This window comes from Canis lupus, chromosome 23 (genome assembly GCF_048164855.1).
Source record: "Canis lupus baileyi chromosome 23, mCanLup2.hap1, whole genome shotgun sequence".
NCBI classification, from domain to species: domain Eukaryota; kingdom Metazoa; phylum Chordata; class Mammalia; order Carnivora; family Canidae; genus Canis; species Canis lupus.
Window position 1 is genome coordinate 13,828,483 of NC_132860.1, and position 19,256 is coordinate 13,847,738.

Sequence of the window (19,256 nt, forward strand, 5' to 3'; positions counted from 1 at the left end):
CAGCTGGACGTGGTCCCAGTCCCAGTGAAAACTGCTGACTTGGTTTGGAGAAGACAGTGATCTCAGGGCTAAAATCTTCAGTGAAGGTTGTGAGTGACCAGAAGGCTGGGAGATGGAGACCAGGAGGACAGAGGCGGGGTGGGTGGGTGTGACGAGCCTCAAAAGAGCATGGTTCTATCTAGGAGGTGAGGTGAGAGGAGGTGATGGAGATGAAGCAGAGCCTCACCCCTCCTCTTGCTGTGAGTTTTATGGGGTGTGGAAGAATTAATGCCCTTTGTTTGGGACAATGAGGGGGCGGGCATGGAAACCAGGTGTTTGAGAAGTAGAAAGAGAGCTGTCATGGGGTAGGGATGTACGGGAGCTTTACATGACACATCAGGCCACCTAGACATCTCCCACTGCCCAGAAGGGCAATGAGTCCGCCCAGAGTGGGGATCTGGCTATCACCACCATGGTTGTCCTGCTCCACATTACTGTGTGCCATTTGCATAACTTATCACCCTGCATCATAATATTTTAAAAATGTTTTTATATCCTAAATCCAAACTCTGAGTGTAGTGAAAACAGCTGAGACCTTGAAATAAGTCAGGCCTAGGTCTGAATTCGGATTCTTTCCCTTTCTAGCCATAAGGCCTCGGGCAAGTCATTTCACCAACCTGACCCTCAGTTTCTTTAGGTATAAAATGGGTATAGTAACTTTATCTACCTCATGGGCTGTAGCAAAGAAAAAATTGGATATTATTTGGAAGCTCCCACTGTGTTGTCGGAGATATAGAAAGTTCTCTGTAAGCCCTGACCCTCCCTCCTTGACCAAATCATCTTTGTTTCTTAATGGTCTGAACCATTTGTGGTTTCGTGAAGGTACACAAACTATGTAGGTTGAATGAATGAGTTGGTTGAGGGAATGAATGGGTAAGTGAATTAATGAATTAATGAATGATGGTTAATTTTCAGAAAGATATGGTTGAGGAAACTCATGGCACTCTGCCATGGCTGAAAGGACTTCTCTTGCAATTCTTTCAAACATTTAGGCCAGGCCAGGTCCTTTGTCCTATTTCAAGGTCAGGGCTATTCCTTTGTTCTGACCTTGGCATAATGAGCCATGAAAAGCTTGCAGCTTTTTTTCTATTTTAATCCTTCCGTCCATTTAATGGGCTATATTTTCTCTGGAAACAGTGGGGTGAACATCACCAAGATAATGGGTAATAACATTAACATTATCACCACTGGCATGATCCAGATATTATTCAATTAAAGTAATAACTCCTAATGCAGGATGAATTGTTTTTATCCTAAGAATCCAATTCAGCCATCAGCTCACCATCATATTCAAATGACAGAAATTACCTTTAAGTCATAGATCTATAATGTGATGTTGAAATGATTTCTAGTTATATTTTATGATGCTATATTACAGACATTTTTAAGGTCAGAGTGTATAGAGCTTGTCGTGTTTTCATTTTCTATCACCAGGTAATTTGAAATCCTTTTCAAATACATAATGAACAAAAATTAGAAATTTGGGGAGTGAAATCACTTCAAAGGCATGCTTAAAACAACTTAAAAATTCACCTTACTGAGAATAAAAAAGAAGAGAGTCTGGTTCTTATTTAATTTTAACACTGGCCCTCTGAAGACGGAGATGGGAGAGAAAAATCCTCTTCCTACAGTTGAGTTCAAGAGCTGTGTCACCTAGGATGTTGGCTGCACTGTGCACAGAGGGGGTCAGTCAGAGGGCTGACTCGTGCTACCCAAACTCTCAAGATGTAGAAGATGTACCCAACGGTGAGAAATACAGAAACGACGCAAGGTTTATGTAAACCCATGAGTGCTGGGTGGCACAGCCTCCTGGTGTAGCAAAGCCTTTTTGAGAAGCTATAATCTTAAGTGTGGTTGCCTGGGGAGCACAGAGTGGAACCGATGGCTTTAATGGACAGAGTCACAGAGCTCTCTTAGTCAAATGCGCTTACCCCCATTATGGGGGAGCCCTGTTGTAGATCAAAGCATCATGCCTGTGGGTCATGGCACCTACTCCCTTGGCCTGCACAGGAGACCTCGACCAACTCCTTCTCTCTGACCACCTGCTTTCTAAGAGGCTATGAAGACCACTCCCTTCTCTCTGCATCTTCCCTCTGCCAGGCCACAGGACGATACAAACAGGTGGCAGCTTTATAACAAACATATGACTTTAGAGGACACACCCTAGTTGCAGTGGCTGGAGTCTGGCCATCCCCCACTCATGACCAGATCTCAGGACCATTCCTTCTGCACCCATTCTTCCTCCTTCAACTCTGAGAGGGTTGCTCTCCTCGTGATGGGGGCCCCTCACCATAGCCCAATACTACTGTCTACACTCTCACTTAGAGAGAGAGGCTCACCGGGGACGGCTTGCCCCTCACAGCCTGAACTTGACTGTCAGCGTTTTCTAGCGAGGAGGAATTCCCTGCTGCTTTTCAATAACGTTGAATGTGACCGCAGCAGGTAGGAGCCCAGCAGCGAGAAAGAAACAGGAAGGTCCCATAAGTTAACGTGTGGAAGAAGAAATCTATATTTATTCTGGTTCTTCTAAGGGAGCTAGATGAATGGCTGCCAGCTTAGGTGGCAGTGGGTGTGGGACAGGCTGGGGAGCAGCGTGGCTTTCTGCACCCACCCAGCATGAAAAGAGCCGGAAGGCAGCAACAGCTCATGGAAAGTTCCAGAATAGGGCCCAATTCTTCCTTTGCTAAGGCCGTGCTCAGCTCCCACCTAACCCACTGACTGCTTTGTTCCTTTTCCACAGCCCAGAGCAGAATCTAGTCCTTCGCCATCCAGGATTCACAAAACAAAATATTCTACCCAAATGGTCAACAGACAGAGTCCATTTCAACTTCACCTGTAACTGGGCAATTATGACAGGGCAAAAAAAAAAAAAAAAAAAAAGAAAAGAAAAAAACCCCAAACAACCCCCCACCCCCACCCCCCCAGAGACTGGCTTTTCTAGGCTGTTCCTAGTGTGGTTCTGATCTGCCCTGAGAGTCTCTCACACAGCCCTCCTTGTGGCCGTGGACTGAGCCGAGGGGTGGAGGAGGCATGGCTCAGGGAACATTTCACAGGTACGTGGGCGATCCGTTTGCCTGCCTGTCACCAGGGCCAGAGATATATTGGCTGCGAGGATGCACCTACCACCTGAATGCCTCTAGAACAAATGCCCCTCTGATATTTGGGGCTGACACCTCATTCGTTCGCCACCCATTGATTAGGTGTCCACCCTGTGTACCAGGCGCTGGGAACACAGAGATGATTAAGACATGGTTCTTGCCCTCCAAGAGCTCATATTTCATCAAGGCGACAGACGGAACACACAGTGACAAGTCAGGGAGATATGGGCCGGCCCCAGGAGCCAGGGCTGCTCTAAGGAGGGGAGGAGCTACTCACTCTTTCTAGAGCAGCTGGCTCTCTGCACGTATTTCACAAACACCGACTGATGCACTCAGGATGCAGACCCTTGGGGGTAGGGGGCTAGGACCTGGGAGGTATTTGGCTTTCCTGAGTCTCTGACCTTCCATCTTTTTGTAAGGAATGGTTCTGAGAGCCACTCGTGGCACAGACGTGACTAAGTCAGTAAGACTCTGGGGGCCGTCACCAAACAATATAGAAGAGGACAGGCGTGCATTGGTTTCTGCACACACTATGAGCTGCAGTGTGGATGTGAACCTTATATTCTCTGTTTCTCCAACACCGAGGCTGGTGGTCTGCAAACTTGAATGCATGTCAGAATCACCAGGTGGGCTTGTGAAAGCAGAGTAGTGGGACCCCCCCCCCCCGCCCCCGTTCTGATTCAATGGGGCGGGGGATGGGGCCTGAGGAGAATCTGTAGTCCTCATAAGATCCCAGGGGATAGCTACGGACCTGGGTAGTGCCTGGCACGGAGTAAGGGTTCAATCAATGATGGGGTTAATAGTATTAGGCACTGTGCTTCGTGCTTTACATAAACCAGCTAACTTAACCTTCAGAACAGCACGATATGGTGGGGATTGTTACTATTTCCCTTCTCTTAGACACGAGCAGGTGTAAAGAGAGAGAGCCCAGTACATTCCCCAGGGTCACGGAGCTAAAAAGTGGCAGAGATAATAGTTAGACCAAGTCTTTTGAGTAGAGAAAAAAAATCCATGTTTTTTTCTCTCACTCTGTTCTCCCTCTTCCGAGAAAGAAGTATTTCTTTTCTTTCTTCTTTTTAAATACGGAAGCTAAAGAGATCCAACTATAAATAAGTGAAGTCTAGAATCATAATACTCTCATTCCATTTCAAATATGTCTTCAGATATATTATTAAAATTATCCCACAAGAGCCAATGAAAAGACCATTTATTTCTTGAAAACAGTTGTGAAAATATACGAGAGCATAAGCTGCCCGTGCCCTGTGCCCAAGGAGCCTCCTAAGCCAATAGCCATCAATCCTTTTATTTCCCCCAAATAATGGAACACATTTTGTTAAGCGAAAGTATACTCAGAACCCCAATATATAAAGCAGACAGGAATCGGGCTGCTTTTAGACTTGCAAAAAAACGTTGGTGCTGAAATGATGGATTGTGAGCGTTTCCAGGCAGAGACGGAGAGTTATGCCCACAGAAGCCCCAGCTCTGATCCAAGGGAGAGCCAGCCAACCTGCTTTGGTGTAGGGTGCAAAAGTGGCACAGTGAGTTTCTCAGAACCTGGAAGAAGGCTGAAGAAATCCTAGAGGACACCCAGGACAGATGCCACCTTCTCCTAAGAAGGGCTGCACCATCATCCTACTCAGGTGAGGCTGCTTGCTTGTTATGCCTTCTTTATGGGACCGGGTTTAACACTAGTTAGATCTGCTGCTGGATTCTGATGGTTGGTAAACCACTTGGCAAACTAGCGCTGGTGGGTTCCTTTTCAACTAATTCTCCTGCGGTCTTCGTGAAGTTTGGAGTAAGATGCTGCATGGGATATTTCTAAGGAGCAGGACCTGACCAAGTGAACCCAACTGACAATTATCATTCACATCCAATGAGGGGCTCAAGCGAGGTACGGCTTCTAATAGGGGTCCACCTGTACGTTGTTTGCTTCTGAGGCGGGGAGTGGCCCCCACACTTAGGGGTGCATTCAGAGTACCTGTGATTGACTACTCAGCCTTGGGAAGATGCTCTGCACTTACAGGGCTGATTCAGAAACCACCCCCAGATACCGACTCTACTATTTAGAGCTGAAACCCATCTACCACTGTCTATCTTCTGGCCGTCAGGAGAGCCCCAGAAGTAACTGTCTCTATCCCATTCTCCCCATCTTCCATTTGGTAACAATGTGCAGTCAGGTGTGACCATGGGCCCAGTATTTAGCCAGTGTGATGCAAACAGAAGGGATGGCTGTAACTTTTGGATCACCTTATTTTAGACAGCTGTTTACCTTCTGTTTTCATTAGCCTTTCCTGCTGCTTGGAAAGGAGTCGGAACCACAGCAGCTGACTTGGACTCAGATATGGGAGCCATGTGCAGAGCCTGGCAGAAACGGACCACCAGCCTTGCGCTGCTCCCCTCTGCACTGTTACGTGTGAGGGAAATAAACGTCAATCTGACTTAAAAACCATATTTTTGGTTTCTTTATCACAACAGCTTAGTTTACAGCCTATGTATGGGTCAAAGGTGACCATAATCCTATCGCTACTCTCACGAAGAGGTGGGGGTCCATGTCCCCTCCTCTTGAATGTGGGAAGCTTTGTGACTGCTTTAACCGATTTCTGGGCCCCAGCTTTGAGCAACTGGCAGCTTCCACTTTCTGTTTTTTTGGAACACTATCTTTGAGGACTCTGGGTCGTCATGTAAGAAATCTAATGACTCCCTGAGACCACCGTGCTGAGGAAGCCACGTGTGGGCATTCCATATAGTCCCAGCCTTCCAGACCCCCCTCCAAGGTTCCAGACATATGAATGATGCCATGATCCCTCAGACCAGTCCGTTTGTCAGCTGGTTACTGTGAGTACCCTGGTCTACAGCAGTCTGAACAGAAGAAATCACCCAGGCTATCACATGAGAAGGCGATGTGGGGAACTGCTGCATAGATCTCATGGCCACGAAGGGAGCCATGGTTGATACTCTCAATACGGCAGAGCAGAAAGATGTTGGTTCCCTAGTCTCTGATGACATCTGCAAGCCACTGTCCTAACCCTGGAACCATCAATCTCCAAATTTCTCATTCAGCGAGACAGTAAACATCCACATTGTTTCAGCCACTCTTGGCTAAGGTTTCTGTTACTTGTGGCCGACAGCATTCCAGATATATCTCCCTCGCCGTCCCCCGTCTTGTCTCTCAGGAGGAGTTTGTTACATGGACAAGAGCATTCAGCTGGGCTTGCGACCAGACTCTACTCCTTCAATAATACGTTTACTGGTGGGGAATGGCTGATTTCTCCTGAGGTTTTTTTGGAACTTGACATACAACGTCCAGTTATTTCTAGCCTCCTGGCTAATGTTGCAGGGGGAATCCCACTGCACATCATCCCATCTGCCTTCCCTTCACCTCGCCTCAGCTTCCCTAGGGCAGGGGAGTGAAGGAGAGCTGGAAAGCCCCCATGACTCCTAGAAGGATAATGAAGGGAATTCTTCCAACAGTTACCTTGGCTACAGAGTTTTTCTGGCTAGGGCTGCGGGCTTTATGGGCAGAGGACTGAATCTGAGGGTTTCTTCCCCAAGATGACACAGAGGAAGGGCCTAAAACTCAAGGAAAGAAGCAGAACCGAAAACCATATGGAAAAGACCAGATCTAGGAAGCCATACTCTGGAGGTCACCAAGCTGCTCAGGGCCAGAGGCCATCTGGGAATGAGGATTTGGAGCTGGGCAAATGCAGTGAGGGGAGAGGAAAGCAAACACATGTGAATTGGGGATGTGTCTGTGTGTCGTGTGCACACATGGGGCTGGTGGAGTGGCCCAGAAGAGCTGCTTGTGTTTGCTGACATCTGGGGCATCATGCACGGGTACATTGGTCAGCTCATCCACAAGAATCTGAAGGAACACATGCCTATAGGAAGCCTATTTATGTTCTACGATGCAACATAATTGCAAGTTGCTCATGAAAGTCCTTTTGATCCATCCCATTGATCTGTGCCCCTACAGGTGTGCCTTACACCCCGATTATAGCATTTATTTCAATTTCCTTGTATTTCAGCCAGTCTATTATTTAGGCATTTCCCCAACCGGATTGAAGGACTTTTGAGGGTAGGGACTATTTCTTAATTCTTCCCTCATAGTGAATAACACAGTGGTTTGTACATAGAAAGTGCTCAGTGAATACCTTTTGATTAATTACCATTGTCAACCTTTTGGCTTATTTTTCTATTGACATTTACAAACAGATCAAGAATGTTTCTAACAGTGCATTTTTTTTTCTAAATGACAGAATAAACACGGAAATCATCACCAAGGAGGCAAAATAAATCTCAAGCAGAAGAGTTAAACATATTTCAGGGAAAAAAAAGGGGGGGGGGGATAGGGAAACAAGGGAAGGAACTGGAGGCTGAAAATTTCTGTCTTAGACCAGCTCCAGGCAAATGAATGCCCTCTGAAAACTTCATCAGCCTTTTTCTACACAAAGTGCTTTCTGACCATTTCTCTACAGTGTCTCTCCTATTTGGACACAGGGTTTCATTTATTAATCAAACATAATTGGGCCCCATTTCAAAAGGATGAACAAAGCCTGTTTTGTTGTCCCATTCAAAAGCTGGGTTTAGTCTGGGTCATGGTGTTTGTCAGCGTCTGTTCCTAGGCCCCAAAGGGTTGGATGCTGGAGTAGGACAATTGGGGGCCAGTTGGTCAATTTCCCATTCCCTGGAGCCCTTGAAAAGGCCTCTCCTGAGCCCTGGAGCCTCTGTTCACTGCCTATGAATGTAAAGCCTACACCTCCACATCCCACTTGGCAAGAAAGGTCTAGCTGGCCCCTTGTCAACTGTGTCATTTCTCACAGCCTAGGCCCATCTTCTGATGATCGGTCCACAAACCCAGCTCAGACAATTACCAGAGCTGGTGTTCTTTCTTCAAAATCCTTCAGTGGCTCCCCATTGCCTACATGTTGCTGCTGAAAATATTGAAAAGACTATGAAAACTAGAAACCCCTTGCAAATACAATTCAGAGCCAAAGAGAAAGGAGATCAACAGTATTAAAAAAGAGAATCTTGTAATATTTTCTATTCATTGAGGACAGGCATGGTGCTAAGAACTTTACATACATTATCTGTAATATAGCAACCCTGGGATACAGTAACTAACATGACTTCTATTTATAAGGAAAATGTTGTCAGAAGTCAACTTAATTGGTCGAAGTTGCATTGATAAATTAGTGGTAGAAGCTGGTTGACAATTCAGGTCTCATTCCATGTATGAAATATAAAAAGGGGATAAACTTATATGTAAAAACTATACCTAATTACATGCTACTTGACTAAAAGCCTCAATACATGGATAACATTTTGAAATAACAACATAATATATTAGATATAAATATATAATAAAATACCCCAAATGTGACAATAAGGTAGGAAACCTTATTAAACCAGGAATAGAGAAAGAAATTTTAAAAATTTTCAGGAAACTCAACAAAGCAAGGCACACAGACTTAATGGATTTCTTCAAACTCCCAAGGAACAGATAATTTCCAAGCTATGCTGACTGTATCAAAACACAGGCTAGGATGGACTCCATCTAATATATTCTATGTGACAAGTTTTATCTTAATGAAGGTTACTCCAGGAATGTGGAAAACAAATCAATAAAAGAAAATCTATTAACATTAGACGATGCAACCCATTTCAACATATTTCAAAGAGGAATTAATAAAACCTTTCTTTTGAGTAAAATAATTAGTACCTTAACTCGATAAACATACTATTTAAAATCATGAAGCAATAATGGAATAACACTAAAAGCTTTTCTTTCAAATATAGGCCCAAAAGCAGAATGTTACTACCATCCATTATAATTTAAGATTGCTTTAGGCAAATTGCAAAAGATACAAAGAACAACTGTTGGAAAAGAAGTGAAAAATATTTACAGACTTTGCTAAACACTCGGAACTAAATCAACAAGCTTAAAAAGAAGGCAGATTTAACAAAAAAAAAAAAAAAAAGAAGGCAGATTTGGTATTCAAATTAAAACATTAGTAGCATTACTATACATATTACTGTATACTATATATACTACTGTATGTAAGCAGTAAAGACCTAGAATCATATAAATATGATAATATAAGAATAAGATACCTAGAATACATACAATGATTTAAGAAGTTAAGTATAATGACTTGATGTGCTCTAAAGCAAAATCACCACTTTTTCTTAGAATTTAACGATTCTAACATTTATTAGGCAAACAGTGTCAAGAACGTGAAAGGATATTTTGAAAAAGAAGTCTTCTGATTTTGTAAGGCTAGAACTATACATTCTATACATACAAAAAGCAAGGATAATTAAAATAGTGCAGTACTGGTATGAAACCAGACATACAGAATAGTAGGGGAGAATCAGATGCCAAATTAAACCTATTTGTATGTAATAACTTGATATACGATGAAGTATGATAAACAATGAGTCAAGGACAAGCCACTTAATAGCTGATACCAATTTGGTTTTTTAAAAGATTTATTTATTTATTTTAGAGAAAGAGAGCATGCAAGTGTGCAAGTAGGGGAGAGGCAGAGGGAGAGAGAGTCTTAAGCAGACTCTGCTCTGGGCCTGAGCCCGATGTGGGGCTCGACCCACCACCCTGGGACCACAACCTGAGTAGAAACCAAATTTCGATTGCTTAACCGACTGCATTGCCCAGACACCAATTTAACTATCAGTTATATTTAAACATGTACTGAATATGCTCAAATACATTAAAGCATTAAATATATATATTTAAAACCAGAAGAATAGAGAACCAAGATTGCATCAGATGTTGGGAACTATGAGTAATGAACCAGGATGAACTTTCCCAGGCTTGAAGCAATAGAAGAAATAACAATGGAAGAGATCCAAAGATTCCACTGGATAATACTTAACCTATTTTGATCTTAAAAAATATAAGAAGTGGAAAGAAAAAGAACATTCTGAGAAGATACTTATATCAAGATAGTAAAATCCATAACATAAAAGGAATCTGTTAAAATCAATAGGAACACTTTTCTAGAAAAATTGTCATCTGTAATGAGGATATTCAACACAGTATTACTTCTAAGAGCATAAAATAAATAAAAAGTTGTTTTAGCTGCGATGGAAGACCTGAATAAATTAGAGCCAACCAACCTAAACATCTGTCGTTTAAAAAGGTAACTACGAAAGATGTGTCTTACGTAATGGAACAATATTTACGGTATGGTGCTAAGTGAAGAAAGAAAATACAAAATGCTGTGCGCAACATGACAGCCACTCTATAGAAACAAGGATGCACGCACTCTGGGCCCGGAAAGGAGGTCAGAGAAATGACAAGTGCTCTTAGAGGGCTGGGTTTGTTGCAAACTCAAATGATAGCTGGCATCGGGCAGGTGAGGATGGATAGAAAAAACATCACAAGTCGCAGGGTTGGGGGGTGCAATGGTGGGGCTGGAGAATCAGGTTCTACCAAAGGTAATAAAAAACAAAACTGAAAACATAGAACACTTAAACACTTAGATTTTGCAGAATATATTTTTTTAAGATTGATTTATTTATTTGAGAGAGAGAGAGAGCACATGTGCATGAGTGGGAGTGAGTGGGGAAGGGACAGAGGGAGAGAAAATCCCAAGCAGACTCCCCCGCTGAGTGGGGAGCCCAACTTGGGGCTCCATCCCAGGACCTTGAGATCATGACCCGAGCTGAAACCAAGAGACAGAGGCTTCACTGACTGAGCCACCCAGGCGCCCTGGAACCTCTTTGATGGTAATAAAGGGTGTGGGGCCCAGAGCCACATTCCTCCCCGTCAGATCTCCTCGGAGACCTTACCCATAGAGGTCCCCAAGGTATCCCTGAAGCCCCACGGAGGAATTTGAAAGCTATCGGCACCAGGGAGCTGCACAGATTTTAAGTGAAGTGACTTCGGATTAGCAGGGTCAAATCATGCCAGCTTCAGAGGCCGTTATGGTCCATGGGTTTTCAACGTGTGACCTCTGTACAGTTTTTCTTTTAATGTTCTAATAGTGATTTCTACAAAAATGAAATTCAGATCTAAACAGAAGTAGTTAAAAGAAGTTATGTTCTTTGTTAACACAGAGCTGCCTGAGTTGGTTATGAGAGTGGCTCTGTGTCTTTGAACTGCTTCTGAATAAAGCTGTTTGGGAAAATGCCAGCTTGCTATCTAGTGGTGAATTAAACAGCTCCACATCCATCCATCAAATATTTATTGAGCGCCCACCGCATGCCAAGCCCCGGAGGAAGACGGAGGAGGAAAAGAAATAAGACATGGCCTCTACCTTCTGTGCGTGTGCAGATGGGTCCGAGGGCCAGACACATGGGGTAACTCCACGTGCAACCACACATACACGGATGCTAGGGGACCATGGCTCATTACTGCGAGTGCGGGAAGGGTAGCGCTCAAAAGGCAAAAATTTGAACCCAGTCTTCAAGCAAGGATACAGATCCCCCTGGCAGAGAAGAAGGACTTTCCAGGCAGAGGGAGCAGAAGGGAGGCAGGACACAGGAAGAGGGAGGAAGGTCAGTGGGCATACCTGGACTGTGGGAGCTGGGGGGGCGGTGTCTGAGAAATAGCTAGGCTGGAGAGAGGGCAGGACTGGGCCAGATTTCATCCTGTAGGCCAGTCCTTTGGGAACTTTGTCTCCAACTTCGTTGGGACTTCCAGCTTTGTTAATTAATTAATTAATTAATTAGGGAGAGAGCATGGGCAGTGGGGAGGGGCAGAGGGAGACACCGACTCCCCATCGAGCAGGGAGCCCCACGCAAGACTCTATCCCAGGACCCCTGGATCATGACCCGAGCCAAACTGAGCCACCCAGGCACCCCCACACAAGGATTATACACAGCTAGTGTCTCGGTCAGATTTTCTGGGGTCACGCTATGGGAAATTTAGGAGATTGCTGTTATATCCAAGATATAGGCCCTTGGCGGTAATAGCAAAACACCCCGGGTTTCTGATTTCATTTTCTTTGTGCCTGAGCTGCTAAGCCTCATGGATTTTGGACTTCTCTGCTCCCACTGCTGGAACGAGGGTTCCAGGTTTTGAATAGTGGGGAGGAAAAGTCCTTTACGGTAACGTCTCCCCTGATGCCGGGGACCAGCACTCACGTGCGGATCAGTGCTTGCTTAATCCTTTCTTTCAATCGGTGCACAAAAATCTCTGGGGGAGGTAGCGTAACCCGTGTGTGTTCATTTGTAGACTTGGGGCAACGGGGACCTGAATGCTGTCTTCTCCCCCGGCCCTCTCTGAGGTGTGAAGCTCCTTTTTAGCCAGTGGGTACTGCTCAGGTTACCTGGCTATGTGCTGGCCAGGAGTCGGCAGGCACTTAGGGTTGACCAATTTGTATTCTCCAAAAGCTCAAATTCTCCATCTGCCACCTCCATTCTTGGTGACTGTGTGTGATTGAGCATCCGGGATGCTGCTTTTTGGAATGGACATCTTGATGCACGATAATCATCTCTTAAGGACATTTACATCGCACGTTTCTCTTTCAGAGGGAAACATATGAAGATGTCTTTCAATAAGGCAGGTGCTGCTGCTTCTTGCCAAATCCTGCCTTGGGTATTAAAAGCAGCCCACCTAACAACAAGGCCTGGTAAGTGCCAGCAGCAATGTCTGTGTGTGGGGCTGATAGAGCCAAAGAAAATATCTTGCCAGAGAGGTGATTGGGTGATATTAAATGTCAAGATCTCAATGAATTACTCTCAGAGGTTCCATAAAAGAGAAACATGGTCTAGTTTCCATTGCTGCTGTGTCAAACAAAAAACATTTTTTGTCTGCTCCTTTGCAGAGAAATGTTAACTATTGGCTTTTGATTTGGGAATACATCCTAAGGAGGAATCAGAGGAGAGATCGGCCTCTTAAATCAGGAGTTCTAGGGCCCTGGCAGGGCAGGTGAGGAGATTTTCTGGGCCTCAAGGGCCACTTTCAGTGTGTTCCTGCAGTCTGGCATTTACCTTTTGGCGTGGTGAAGGGTAGATTGAGGTTGATTATAGACAGACACGATTAGCACCAACACAGCAGAGATTAACGGCCACCGCAGCTTCCAGATGAATCTGTAAAGAGCAGCGCCAACACCTCTGCTTGACTCTGCTCTGTGTGATCGGTGATATATAGAAGCCCACAGTGAGATGGCCTTGAAACTTGACTTAAGGAGAAGATTACCCTCTGAGAGTTGGATGAGTCAAATAATCGATGATATTAGCCACCTGCAGAAATCGTGGTAAAAGACAGGATGTTTCCCTAAGGGTTAAGCAGGATTTGGCACGCCTGAAAATGAAAGACACTGAAAGCTCCTCTGTAAGTTGGTCTCAAGAGGAAGAAGAGGTTAGCCGAGGTGGGTGAGGGTGGGCATGGGGCTGAATAAACTTGGAAAACAGAGTCCCAGAGACCAACCTCAGTGGAGTGGGACCCAATCTGGATAAGCTGGCACTGACTCTGGGGGCATGAGGATTCTGGCCATGGGGGGTGGGCATCCCCCTCCCTGCCTCACCCTCCTTCATCGTTTTCATTCAACACATATTCTATCAAGCACTGCTGTGGGCCACACACTGTCCTAGGCATGGAGTGGGGGTGGGTGCCAGGAACAAGACAGAAGGGGGTGCGTGGAAGATACATGGAAGAAGCTGCAAGACCCCAAAACATAAACAAAGGTATAAAACTGTTTCAGAAAGTGATAGGTACTGTGAAGGAAATACAGGAGATGGCTGAGGGAGGGAGAGAAGGGCTTTGTGCAGAGAGGACATGAGGCCAATAGCTTTCCAAGCCTCCCCCTTGTCTGGATGACTGGGCCTGGAGAGCTCCTCCCTCCCTTTGCTGGGATCCGTGATGATGACAGGCTGCTGTGCAGGTGCTTGGAGTCTAAGGGAAAGGATGCTCTGGGCGGGGGAGCAGATGGGAGTGTTCTGCTTACCACCCGGCGCCTTCCCTCGTCATAAGCGGAGAGTTGGCCTCTGGTGTAGGCATGGGGCTTCGGTGAGGTTGGGCAGCCTGACGTGGGCTGCCTGACACCCAGCAAGCATCCCATCAATGTCAGTTATTACCCTTGTGCTTGATGCCATGAGATCCCTCCCACACACTGATGGATGTCTCCTCAGAGACTGATATTTATAAAGGGACCATGTCTTTGACTCATGTTTTGCTCCTACAGTGGTCCATTAGAGCTCTCGATTTAGGATATTAATCCATATTAGGATCTAATCTTGCTAGAAAATCATATTAAAGGGAAATTCATTCCACTTAAACTAGGATATCTTTTCAAACAAGTTAATACAATGAAGAATTTATCCATTTTGTAGGTGAAAGAATAATCTTGTAGCTTAATTATAAGAAAATGAGCTAAACATATTAGAATAAAAATGGTTTCTCCATCACCTCATTATCTCTCTGTTCCCAGTGAATGTGCTGTTTCTCCTTTATTAGAATCTGCTACTTTATAGTCACCTACTAATGAAGCCATAACTTAAGATTGGATATATTAGATTTTGTCCCTAATCATTTTTTGAACAGCTATGTATATTTATTTAGTTGCATTTTCTCGTTTGACGTTCAAGTGAACGGTATGAAGTTGTTAGGTTTATCATCCCCATCTTATAGATGATGAAACTGAGGCTTAGGGAGGACAAGCAACTTGCCAGAGCCACACAGATGGCAAATGGCCAAGAGCGATTCAGACAGGGGCTTTGCTTCAGAGCCCACCCTCTAGGCCACCATCCTATGGAAGACCCTCTTCTGGAATCTGGGAGCACGACAGATGCGAAGCCTGTGAAGCCTTTGTATAACTTTAACACAAGTCACCAAAAGTGAGAATAATGAAATAAGCCAAAAGGTCTCTTACGTAAAGACGAGAAATGCACGATGTCAACAGTAAAACCGTATCGAAGTTAATAAATGGATGTTAAAAGTATTTTCTAGGCTTTGATGGAAAGGAACTGATGACAGCTCCGCTTTTCCACCTTCTCTTCCTTCTTCCCTTCCTTCCACAAATATCCAACATTAGCAAATAGCTACGATGCAAAGCACTATGCAGGGCACTGGCATCCTAAAAACTAGTAATTCAAACTCACTAGTCTCAAGTGGCTTACACTCTAGTGCACAAGACAGGTTACTCATTAGAGAGAAGTGTGGAGCCGTAAATGAACTTAGGGGCAGGCCAGAGGGATGTGGATAGAGCAGGGAAGGTTTTCTGGAGGTGGCAGTTCTTCCTCTGGGTCTTAAAGGATTGGCAGGCGCTAACTTGGTGGATGAGGGGCGGAAGAAAGTGTCCAAGGAGAGCGAACTCAAGGTCGTACCATCAAGTTTCACACTCTGCACTTCATAGGCGATTGAAACTTTAAGGACAGTTGTGATGAGGTGTGATTTTCACATTATGCACCGGGTTTCAGAGCCTGGCCTTCCCTCCAGATGGGAGCTCCTGTCATCATTCTAGTTATCTGCATGGTGGCAATGAGAGTTAATTAAGCAATTACTTACACTCTATTTTTAAGAAGAACTGGAAGGCGAGGAGGCTAAGAATGGTAAACTGCCTCTAACAACAGACATTTAGACACAAAACCAAAATAAAATGCAATTAGAAGGAGCAGGGAAATGAACATGGCCAGAGGCAGATTTACCAGGAGGCTAAGGAAGCTTAACTTCCAGAGAGGGAGTCCTCCTTGTGTGAGCTTCAGAGGCTCTGCCTTTAATTTGCATCCACAGTTCTGCATTCCTTTTTTTTTTTTTTTTTTTTTTTTTTCTGAGAAAGGACCCTCTCCCACACTGAATAAGCTTTAAGCCCCGTGGATTCTGGATTGGCCCTGTAGCCAGCAGTCACTACTCTCGGGCCCTCAATTTAGCTCTGCGCTTTCAGACACCCAGGGCGAAATGGGCCCCGTGACCTACTCTCTAGCAGCCCCCGAAACGTGAGGAGGGAAATCGGACGGGCCAAAATGCCAAACTCTGTAACTGCCGACCTAAATTTACAGAGACTGAGCTGACAGCTGCAAGAAAATTCGGCATCAATGCTAGGAAATCATACTATGTCACTGCCTTATTAGCCAATATTAAATTTACTTACAGTTCACCAGTAATTCAGTGCACGGACACTGATCAAGTTTTTCCTTCGTGGCCAGCCCTGTGCTAGATTTCTCCAGGAAATCGAAAAGGATAAAGATCAGATCCCTTTTTTCACTTTTTCACTCATAAATTCTGAGAAGAGGCAGATCGGTGTGTCCTGAAAACAGCGAAACACCTAACAGAAGGGAACACAAAACCGTTGCTGGGATCAACTGCAGACACGTGCACGTCTGCAAAAACAGAGAAGAGTGGAACAGCCACTGGTTGGAAATCAAGGAGCAAGATGTCTGATTTCCTTCCTTCCTTTCTTCCTTCATTCCATAGATGTTTACTGAGAACCTGTTTGTTTGTTTGTTTTTAAATAGCAGCTTTATTGACGTATATTTTACATACTCTACAACTTAGCTATTTGAAGTGGTCCTCTCAAAGGTTTCTAGTATATTCTTTTTTAAAGATTTTATTTATTTATTTATTTATTTATTTATTTATTTATTTATTTATTCATTCATTCATTCATTCATTTTTTCATTTTTGAGAGACACAGAGAGAGAGGCAGGGAAACAGGCAGAGGGAGAGCTCTCAGTGGGGAGCCCATGCAGGACTCAATCCCAGGACCCCAGGATCACGCCCTGATTCAAAGGTAGATGCTCAACCACTGAGCCATCCAGGCGCCCCTATCCTGGACATTTCTGAGCACCTGTCCTGCATCAGGCCTCAGGCCAGGAACAGGTGGCTACAGACACCAGTATCTCTCCCTTCTACCCCCAAGCTCTCTTATCAGCTCAGAGGACACACACCTATGCTCCCTGGGCTTCCCTTCTTTTCCTTCTAAAACTGAAAGGGCTGGAGTTCCTGGTACTTTAAAACAGTCTATAATTCAGTTCTAGAGAAAACAGCACGAGGGGAGTGGTGACGAGGTGGGGAAATGGGAACTTTGAAATGATCTCATTATGGACCAACTGTATAATCTTCCTAGAGGCCCATTTGCTAATCTGTATTAAAAGCACCAAAAATGTACATATGCTTGGCCCCAGATTCCACGTCGAGGATCATCCTTAGGTGTTCATCAAGGATGGCTGCAAATGTTGTTGACGGGTCTACTGAAGGTGGTGAAAAAGTATCTGACAAAAGAGAAAGATGTGACCTCTCAATTCTGGCCGGGAAGCCCCAGTGAAGAATCCTTATTCTAGATCCCATTTTCTAATGTCCACACTCACACCAGCCTTTCTGCAGCCTCTGTACGCCGCTGACCCTAGCCCCACCGCGCACTAAGACCTGCACGTTCTTTTTCTGCCCAGTGCTGTTCTCCGATCTTGTAACTGTGCTGTTGTTTCGGGGCCCAAGTGTGGGGCCTGACATTTCACCCTCCACCACAAGGCAGTGTGCTCACGGGGTTGGACCTGACCTGCCGTGGGAAGAAATCCACAGTATTCTAGGCTTTTTGATTATGGGATTTTGCTGTCTTCTCTTTATCGATGCCAGCTTTTGCCCTCCGACTCCAGGCTTCTCCCAGTCATTTATGTCTTCCCCATGAATATCCGCACTTTTTCGGTTCATAAATAACTTTCATCATTGTGTGGGAGAGCGGAAAGCCGGACACTTTTATCACAAGGCGTCTCCACCTCTCTGTGAGTGAATGGAAACGACTTCATTAAGGGCTTGCAAAGCGATTCATCAGGGACCGCCGCTGTTTGAACTTCGCATGGCATCCAGGGGAAGTGGAATTTAGAACTTGAGTGTGAATCTCTATATTATCATAATTTTATTTATTTATTTTTTATTTATTTATGATAGGCACACAGTGAGAGAGAGAGAGGCAGAGACACAGGCAGAGGGAGAAGCAGGCTCCATGCACCGGGAGCCCGACGTGGGATTCGATCCTGGGTCTCCAGGATCGCGCCCTGGGCCAAAGGCAGGCACCAAACCGCTGTGCCACCCAGGGATCCCTATTATCATAATTTTAAAGAGGGCAGAGTACACATTAAAATTTTTTATTTATTTATTTATTTATTTATTTATTTATTTATTTATTTATTTATTTATGGTGGGGAGGAGCCCAGGGGGAGGGAGAGGAAGAGGGAAAAGAATTCTAAGCAGATGCTGTGCTGCGTGCAGAGCCTGACCCCACCACCCAGAGATCACGACCTGAGCTGAAGCCAAGAGCTGGATGCTTAATCGACTGAGCACAGCCCCCTGCCCTGGGTGCCCCTGAGCACACACTTCTGAAAAAGGTACTACTTCTAGCTACTTCGTTGGCACCACGTGGTGAGGCGGCTGTACCAAATGATGACCTGTACAGCAAGCACCAACTAATTTCCACCCCTGAAGTCATTTCAGCATCTCAGTGACCTTGGCTGGTGAGGACCGTTCTGTAAACATCCTACACAGACTGCCCCCCTCTAGCATTTCTAATGATTCAAACATGCTTTCCTTTTTTTTTTTTTTTTGGCCATTTATTAAGGAGAGAATAAGTATTTCTTTTAGGAGTACCTTTATTTTATTTTATTTTTTTAATTTTTTTTTAGGAGTACCTTTAAATGTAGGGTTTCTTCTTGAAAAACTCAATACCTCAGTAAAAGACATCAACAAAACATTTCTCAGTCTAGAAAAATCGTTCAAGTCAGCGCTTTATCCTAGATAATTTTCAGAAGAATGCCCTGACTTTCACTTTGATACCAACTAATTTATTCTGTAGCTAATTTAATGACTTTGTAATTAGCTCAGCAGAGCAGGAGAGGAGACAAAGCAAATATCTTTGCGATTGGTCCTTTGTGATGAGCTGAGTGAGGAAGCACGTGGGCATGTACTTCCTACGTGTGTGCGGTGGGCCTGGGTCCCCTTTAGCTGGGGCCCATCGCATTCTCCCTCTTGAGCTTTCGCTGTGGGCATTTTCCTGTTGAAATCTACCCTTAGGCTTTAAGCTGACCCTATAACTGACATCTGCCATTCAAGTCAGTCACTAAGGAAGTTTAATTTGCATTTATTGCCAAAGGAGCTGAAGGGTCCTTAGGACTGTCGGGTGGCTCAGTGACAGGCCCACAGGTACATGCTTCGGTACGACCCAC

General features: G+C 44.8%; 1 protein-coding gene and 1 long non-coding RNA gene across 5 annotated transcripts in view; one reads left to right on the forward strand and one right to left on the reverse strand.

The window, feature by feature from the left end:
* The window catches only part of SPON1 (spondin 1), a 251,096-nt gene that overhangs the window by 45,755 nt on the left and 186,085 nt on the right, over positions 1-19,256 (reverse strand). The gene's annotated exons all lie outside the window — the stretch shown is intronic.
* On the forward strand, positions 4,364-5,583 carry LOC140614751 (uncharacterized). The gene is made up of 2 exons (XR_012015535.1): positions 4,364-4,777; positions 5,423-5,583. It is a non-coding gene; the product is annotated as an uncharacterized lncRNA (long non-coding RNA).